The following is an 8,869-nucleotide window of genomic DNA, read 5'->3' as shown; positions in this document are numbered from 1 at the left end:
GCCGCGGAATTTTGCCGTCGCGTTAATTATCTGTCGCGCGATTATCTTTTGGTGTTGTGTTTTTCGTGAATGGTGCGGCCTGCCGTATCTGGCGCCCAACTTGGTTTATTTGCGATTCCGGGAATTTTTGTGAATCGCGAGATCGATATTCGAAATACGCGCCGAAGGTGTATCGTGGGCATCGGAGAACCGCCCGCCGAATCAATAATTATTAATTAAATAATTTTTAAAAGAAATTTACGGTTACAATATATATATTATGACGCAAAGTCACAATGTGGAAATTTTCATCACTTTTACTTAAGAAAGGAATAAGGAATAAGCAAAGTTGACAAAGAATGACATAAAAGAAGAAAGAGAGAAAGAGACATCAAGAAAAAGAAAAAAAGCGGGAAAGAATGAGAAGGAGCGAGAAAGGGAGAACATTCCTTTTTCCTTTATCAACGTGCAATATTGAGTACCTCGAAAATGCACAAAGAATGAGATGAAGGAAGAAGTAAGAAAGAGAGAGAGAGAGAGAGAGAGAGAGAGAGAGAGAGAGAGAGAGAGAGAGAGATATGAAGGAAAACTATTAGAGAACATATTTAAATTATACAATATTTATTCATTAATTATCTTGACATCATATATTTCATACATTATACTTAAAATTATAATATCATACTAACGTTAAATATCACATGAATCTTATAGATTAAAAAAAAAAAAATGCGATACATATGGAAAAAAATTAAATTTCGTGTTTAAAAGTAAGAATCATTAGATACAACAATAAATGTGCTTATATATGCTACTTAAAATTATTAACTTAACCTTGCATTATCATATTATACGTCTTCAAGATTACACATAAATCTCATAAAATCTCATATATATATTATTTTCAAAAAAAAATTGTAACAAGTAGTCTCTTTGAATAAAAAGCTAAATAGTTCTTCAGTTTTCAGTCTTCAGTTTCTTGAACAGGCAGTTTTTGAAATCCGCAGTTCTGTAATTAATATATTATTTATTATTGTGTATATATTTTTATTTATATTTTATATTTAACTCTCTTTGTATATGATGACTTACCACATATGAATAATAATATTACTGCCCTTCCGACCATGGGGATGTCCTCTATCTTCTATTATTTCCCCTCCCTGCTCGTTGCTAGCGTGCAGGCTTTTGCTTTACTATAAAATAAAAGAGTAGTAATTTTTTAATACACATTTATTTTTGTATTTTTTTTTATTTAAATTTATTTACGTTATTTTTATTTAATAACTTACTTAGAATTTGTTCATCACTTTTCTCTTGTGACGAAGCCAGCTGCGGTGGAATCATTTGCAACGTAGCTGGCTGCTGCGGAGCTGGAATCTGTGGCTGTGCAGGTTGAGGAAGTGACGGAGGTTGAGGCTGCTGGAGCTGCTGCGGCCGCTGTAGTAGCATCTTATTGTTCGCAACAGCAACTTCTAATTGATTTTTAATATTTTCCAATTCTACTCGTAGAAAATCATTTTCTGTATTAATACTTACATTTAACTCTTCTTCGTTTAAAGTCTGAAAAATAAAAATAATTATAATAAATAATTTATAATTAATAATATAATATTTCAAAGAACTCTTCCTGCTAAAAATTTACTGTATGTTTTTGATCAATATTTATAGCTAGAGACTTCTATATATTATAAAGGGCAGAGTCATATTTAATTGGTAATGAATTTTGAAAGTAAAACAGTAGAAAATATCAAGTATATAATAGTGTACATATAAAAATAAGGAATATGCGAATGATTGGCAAGCAAACTTTATTAGATATGGCTGCCCTTGCATCACTTTTGGTACATTGTTATAGCGATCTAATATAACATATAGAAGTTTGTGCTTTTCCATAATAAAAATATCCATGAAACGCCCGAAGTCCGTGTTTGAAGTCGAAATGTATCGCACGTATTGTTGCCGCTTTTCCGTGTGTTTGATTGGTGGTCGATGATGCGTCGATGAGAGGTGTGAACGTTTTATCAAGTTCAGTTCGGTGGTTGACAGTTCGGTGTGACAATTCGGTGACAGTTCGATGACACTTTGTACATCGTGAGCGGGGTTAGTAAATATTCATGGCATAAATATATTTAAAGAATATTTAAAAATACATGTCTGATTGATGATCGATGATGTGAATCGAATGCGGTTGAACGAATGTTATTGGGTTAGTTCGACAGTTTGGTGACAGTTCGGTGACATTTCATGAGTGATTAGTATTAAATGTCATAGTATTATATTGATATTTATTGTGATATTTATTTGTGAATATATTGAAAGAAGAAAATGTATAAGCTAGGAAGAGGGATAGAGACAAAAGAAAAAACGGTGGAGAATAAATATAATATCAGGTAATAATAATGTTGAGTATTATTAAATATATTGTTAAATATTATTAAGAAATATTATTAAAAATTATTAATGTCATCTTATTAATTTACTTTTAAGAGAGAGAGAGAGAGAGAGAGAGAGAGAGAGAGAGAGAGATCTTTATTAGCTTTCTCAGCTATTTGTAATACAAATCTAGTTTACATTAATTACAATATACTCCTTTAACATTCGCTTAAACTGCACAATTCTTTCATTCCGCTTTATTTCAGCTGGCAAGGCGTTATACATTTTCACTCCTTCGTAAAACATACTCTTTTGCGCACTCCTTGTTCTGCGATATTTTATTGCAATATCCCCAGCTTGTCGTGTTTGCCTTTCACTCTCATTTCCCACAATTTCTAACCTATTTCTTAATTGCTCCGGTAACATGTTCCTTAAAATCTTAAAAATAAATATACACACATTATAATATAGCCTCTGTTTTATGGACATAAACTGCAGCGTTTGCAGCATACGCTCCACTTTGGTATGTCTATCACATTGCAATATGATCCTCATGGCCCGGTTTTGTGCTTTTTGCAATTTACTCAGCTGTGTTTCTCCCATATCAATTAACAGCGTCGCACAATACTCAAAGTAAGGTGCTATAGGTGTCTTATATACAATACATCTAGTGTATGCCGATATATAATTACCTATTCTATTCAAAAAACTCGTTTTTTTCCCTATCTTCTTTAGCATATAATCACAGTGGTCCTTAAATCGTAGTCTATCGTCAATAATTATGCCTAGGTATTTCATTATTTCCACATGTTCAGTCTCAGTTCCATCCAAATATTTCAATGTTATATTACCTCGCAGTTCTTTTCTTATACTTCTAACAATCATATATTTCGTTTTTTCTGCATTCATTTTTAACTTATTTATATTCATCCACTCTTCTACTATAGTAAATGCCATATTCATTTTGCCCTCTAATTCCGCGCTGCTTTCTCCAGTTACATATATTAACGTATCATCTGCAAACATTTTTATACTACATCCTTCTGGACAGATTTTTATTATATCATTTATATATACTATAAATAATAAAGGTCCTAATACAGATCCTTGCGGTACTCCATATTCTGTGGTCATTAATTTAGACCATTTATTGTTAAATTGAACCTGCTGTGTTCTATCCTTTAAATATGATCTTAACCATTCTATAACCATTCCCCTAATTCCATATTGATATAATTTCTCTAATAATCTTTCTCTATCTATTGTTTCAAAGGCTCGCTTAAGATCCATGAAAATTACCCCTACGATTTTTGCCTCATTAACTATCAATTTCCACTCATCAATGACTGTTTGAATCGCTGTTTCACACGAATACTGTTTTCTAAAGACCGACTGATGTTCTGTTATAATACAGTTATCTTCCAAATATGTTTCAATTTGCTTTTTAACTACTAATTCTAACACTTTTTCAAATATTGGTAACATATTTATAGGCCTAAATTCACTTGCTTTTCTAGCTTTCTCTATTTTTGGAATCGGTATTATTGTAGACGTTTTCCAACCTTTTGGACAGCAACCTTCCTTCAAAGAATTATTTATTATATCAACAAATTCCTCTTTTATTACGCAAAATACTGCCTTTAATATATCGCTAGTTATTCCCTCCTCTGTACCTTTCTTTTTCGGTAGTCCCATAAGAATTTCCTGTAAATGCTCTATACTAATCATTTCAAAATTTTCCATAATTCCCTCGTTTTCAATAACATAAATAATTCTTTTACATGCATTCCCAGTTTTACTCCCATTTATAGATTTTACTATACTATTAATACTTTGTATATAATATAAATTAAATTTATCTGCTATATTGCATCCTTCAGTGCTGTCTAATATTTCAAAATTTATATTCTCTACTTCCCTCTTACCTCCTGGTTCGCCTCTAATTATTTCTTTTAATGTTTTCCACATAGATGTAAGATTTTCTTTATTAAGATCTATCATATTTTCATAATATTCTTTCTTCTTTGTCTTAATTAATTAAACTACTGTATTTCTTTCAATTTTAAATTGCAACCAATTTTGTTCCGTGTCAGCATACTTCGGGATCTGAAAGCAATAATGCAGTACCACAGGTGCAGAGAGCTATGTCCAAGATTGGCATCAAGCGCAAGGTGCCCCCTTCTGATTCTTTTGCAACTAAAAAACGACAGGAGATAGACGCTGTCAGTAAGTCTTTCATTGAGCAGAGTAAGGGATTGACAGATCTTGCAGCGAAGATCGGTGAAGCAATTACGGCTCCACCTCCACAACCAAGTACTTCGTCAGCAGTACAAGCATAGTGAAACAAGACTGAGATAATCTGTAATTTTTGCTCAAAAGTTCAATTTACTTACTGTGATTTTATAACCAATAATTATAATTATTATGATAATCTTCTATAAAAACCACAAAAGATATTTTGTTTATATATAGTTTTATTATTATTAATACATAGTTTATTATATATAGTTTTGTTATTACTAATATAAAATTTTAGGAAATAACATGAAAGTAGCCTTTGGTTTAATTTTTAACTTATTATAGACTAAAAAATTGAGTCTTCATAATATGTTCATTTTTATATTTGAATCAGTGCTCGGATTTAGTTGCACATTTCGGCCCGATTCCGTGGCTCACGCCTATTGCCCCCCACTCACCGCTCGTACGTTAGCGACGAGTCGCTAGATATGCGTAACTAAGGACCGCGACGCTTTGTCTCAGGAGCGTCCGTATATAAGAATGCCCAAATATAATAATAAAACAATACTTTTTTATAATTAAAAGTTTTTCTTCAATATTTTATATCAATGAAATATAAAAAATTGAAGAAAAACTTTTAGAATTTTGATAATTTTCGCGATGCATTTAAAAAGATATTGTCTTATTTATTATATTTGGGCACTCTTACATATGAACGCTCCTGAGACAAAGCGTCGCGCTCCTTAGTTACGCGTATCTGGCGTCTCGTCGCTAACGCACGAACGGTGAGTGGGGGGCAATAGGCGTGAGCCACGGAATCGGGCCGAAATGTGCAACTAAATCCGAGCACTGATTTGAATAAACACTACTATTCATACTTTCCAAAAATAGTATTAAGTATTTTTTGGTAGAACTTACATTGCAGTCCAAAGCAAAATTGAGTTTAGGTTGTGTTTTTGTATTAGTTTGTAACGATGCACCCCCCATCGTTACCCGGCACGTAGCCAGCCGGAAGTCTGCCGCCCGGCGAACACCAGCCGGGCAGTGGCAGAGGCGCCTAGCGCCCTTTCTTAATCTCTCAAAACCGCGGTTGTGATAAACAACCATACGGCCGTTATACGGCCGCCGTTACGCCGAAGACCGAGAATCGCCGAGCGCTGCCGGAAGATCCCGAGCGTCACCCGCCGAAACTCCGCGTCGTTTCGCCCAGGGGAAGCGACGCGTTTACCGTAATTTACCCGCCGAAAACAACGCGTCGTTATCCCCACCCGGGGGCGAACGACGCAATTACCGATAGACGCTCGGGTATAAGAAGACAGCGTTTCGGCATCTCGGGACCAGAACGATTCCTGAATCCGCTCGAGCAGTACGCTCCGAGATACCAGAACCGATCCTGAAAATCGTAGCAACGACGGAACGTGAGGTTGACGAGTTCGCAGCCTCCGCCGAGCATTCTCGGCTTCCGTGCAGTCTCCGAACTCCTGACACAAATCCGACCGACTCAACGAGAGCGGAGTGTTCGCCGCTCTCCTCGATTACGGTCTATCATTCGACCGCTCCAGCTAGCCGGACCGTGGGTTTGCGAGTTCACTGCCCCGTCGAGTTTTCTCGACTCCGCCACGCTATCCTCAACTCCGCGAACGGAAGCAGGGACGGAGAGTTCTCCGCCCGGTCGAGGGTACTCGATCTCCGCTCGAATTCCCCGACCACTGGGAACACGCGATTAATCCCGCGACCACACTAATACTAATATTATAATACTATAATTATAATTATCGCGCCGAAATATCTACCGCCTAATAGTTCATTCTATTCCGCGCGCCGTCAAAATAAACACGGCCTTGCCGTATACGCGCCGACCGACCGCGCCCAATTTCTTGCGCGTCTCGCGCGCCGTCAAAATAAACACGGCCTTGCCGTACACGCGCCGACCGACCGCGCCCGATTTCTTGCGCGTTTCGCGTGCCGTCAAAATAAACACGGCTTTGCGAATATTGTAAGCGGTTCGATATATCGAACATCGCGCACCGAATAATCTACGCGCATTATATCTAGCGCGCTGCACCATCCGCCGCGCGCTCACTATTATAAATCGATCATTGCCGAAAGAGGCAAATAAAGACAATACCTAAATCTTTCGTGTGTCTCACCTTTTCACGAGCCCTGATCCCGACCGAGTTTATCCACGCACTCGCGAAAAGTGACCCCGTTACAAGTTTGAAGGACGAAAAATAAAAAATAAATGTTTTAATATAATCGTTTACTTTATTCAATCTTCTTATTGACAAACTTATAAAATTATCAGTCTTAAAAATATTCATTATGCTCTTTTCATAGCCAAGTAACACAGCATTCAACTACAGAACTAAATAACAAATTATAACCACATATAAAATGCAAAACAAAACGTAAATTTAACAACTATGCGAGAGGGTTAATTATTTGACCTTGAAAAACTCTCATATACTGCCAGGGCGCCTGAGCTTCTCCAACTGGAGATACAAAATACTGCTTGAAGTAATTGCGCATACCTTCCGACACTGAGCCACTTCGATTAGCTCCAGTCCTACCTAACTCTTTGAAAAATGCACAAGGGCCAATAGTCCTCCACCGACCGTCATAAATAAGCCCATCCTCATTCTCAACATCGAGCCAATCAGGAGGACAATACTGAGAGGCATATTTATCATTACCGTCATTACAGCTCATAATGAAGTTGTGGAGACAAACAAGAGCTTACACGACATAATTTATAGTTTGATACCAACAGCCAATAGTCACATATCTGACAGTTTCCAATAAGTTGAGAAACTAACAGACATACACATACGTGACGATCACAAATTGATCTCATTAGATGTGATATCATTATTCACTAACATTTCTATAGACTTGGCTTCAGATAGTATAAAAAAGAGATGGAATTTTATTGGGGAGAAATGTGCCATACCTCGTAACAAATTTTTGGAAGCAGTCCGCTTCGTTCTTAACTCCACATTTTTTAACTTTGACGACGTTTGCTATAAACAGACTTTCGGCACTCTCATGGGTTCATCGTTCTCTCCGATCATCGCCGACATCACGTTATAAGACATGAAGATGTAGGCGGTTGAGACTCTTCCGTTCAATTTATCTCCTCATTATAGATATGTAGACGATGTCGCACTGGCGGCTCCCTCTCTCTATGTTCAATGTTGTGCTATACACTTTCAACTCTTTTCATCTAAGATTACAGTTTACGATGGAGAAGGGAGTTTACAACCGACTCAATTTTTTAGACATGACCATAATTTTAAACAATTTTTTAACTTTTGACTGGTATCACAAACCTACTTTTTCGGGCAGATATTTGCATTTCGAGTCTCGACATCCTCTCTGCCATAAAAAAAGCACTGCCATCGGCCTCATCGACAGAGCTTTCCGGCTTTCACATCCAGGCTTCCACCAAAAAAAGTCTGCATTTCGTCATAAATACGCTACTAACAAACGGATGTCCACTGACGTTCATATTCAACATATTGCAAGAGCGCTCAAAATCTCTGTCATTTACACACAATAAATTTGATAAGACGGATACCACGATTAGTAACGACGAAACTTCTGAACATCATGCATTTTTTAACATCCCATACGTTCCAACTATTTCGGAACGATTTAGGTCTGTGGTTCGTAATTTACAGAATTATCAAATTATTACCGGCATGAACAAATTGCGCAAATTTCTCTACGTGAATAAAAACAATTTGCCAAAAGAACTACGCAATCTCTACAAAATCTCCTGCAAGAACTACGATGCATCTTATGTCGGTCAGACAAGCAGACTTCTAAAAATTCGATTAGCGGAACATCGAAACCACATCACAAGAACCGCACAATATTCTGTTATCGACGCACTACAGGTTAAGTAATCACGCTTTTGAATGGGATATTGTGGAAGTCTTGGAAGAAGAACACATATATGAAAGGCGCTTGATGTCGGAGATGATTTTTATAAAACGACAAACTAACAGTTTAAATCTCCACGAAGCGCTTGCATCAAGCGTATATCACGGAAAATTTATCAATAATTTAAAAATCTATATTCATCGCACGATGATATATCATAGACGTTTATTTTTCTCTTCTTGCGGATAGTCTGTGTTTATTATTTATTTATTCTTGTTACAATGTCATACGCGAACATTTTATATTTGACATTATCATACGCGAGTTTGATTTAGCAGCCGATAGTAGTATCTTGCTTTCATTGGCCCGCGATGTTCTTAATGTTGAGGTG

The 8,869-nt window shown here is 36.5% G+C and overlaps 1 pseudogene; it reads left to right on the top strand.

Annotated features, from left to right (window-relative positions):
* Window positions 1–4,499: 4,499 nt before the first annotated feature.
* Window positions 4,500–8,152, top strand: LOC138943874 (uncharacterized; annotated as a pseudogene).
* Window positions 8,153–8,869: the final 717 nt, after the last annotated feature.

Source organism: Polyergus mexicanus, unplaced genomic scaffold, assembly GCF_030449975.1.
Source record: "Polyergus mexicanus isolate NDT 795.1 unplaced genomic scaffold, iyPolMexi1.0 SCAF_50, whole genome shotgun sequence".
NCBI lineage: Eukaryota > Metazoa > Arthropoda > Insecta > Hymenoptera > Formicidae > Polyergus > Polyergus mexicanus.
This window is presented reverse-complemented; position numbering and strand designations above follow the sequence as displayed.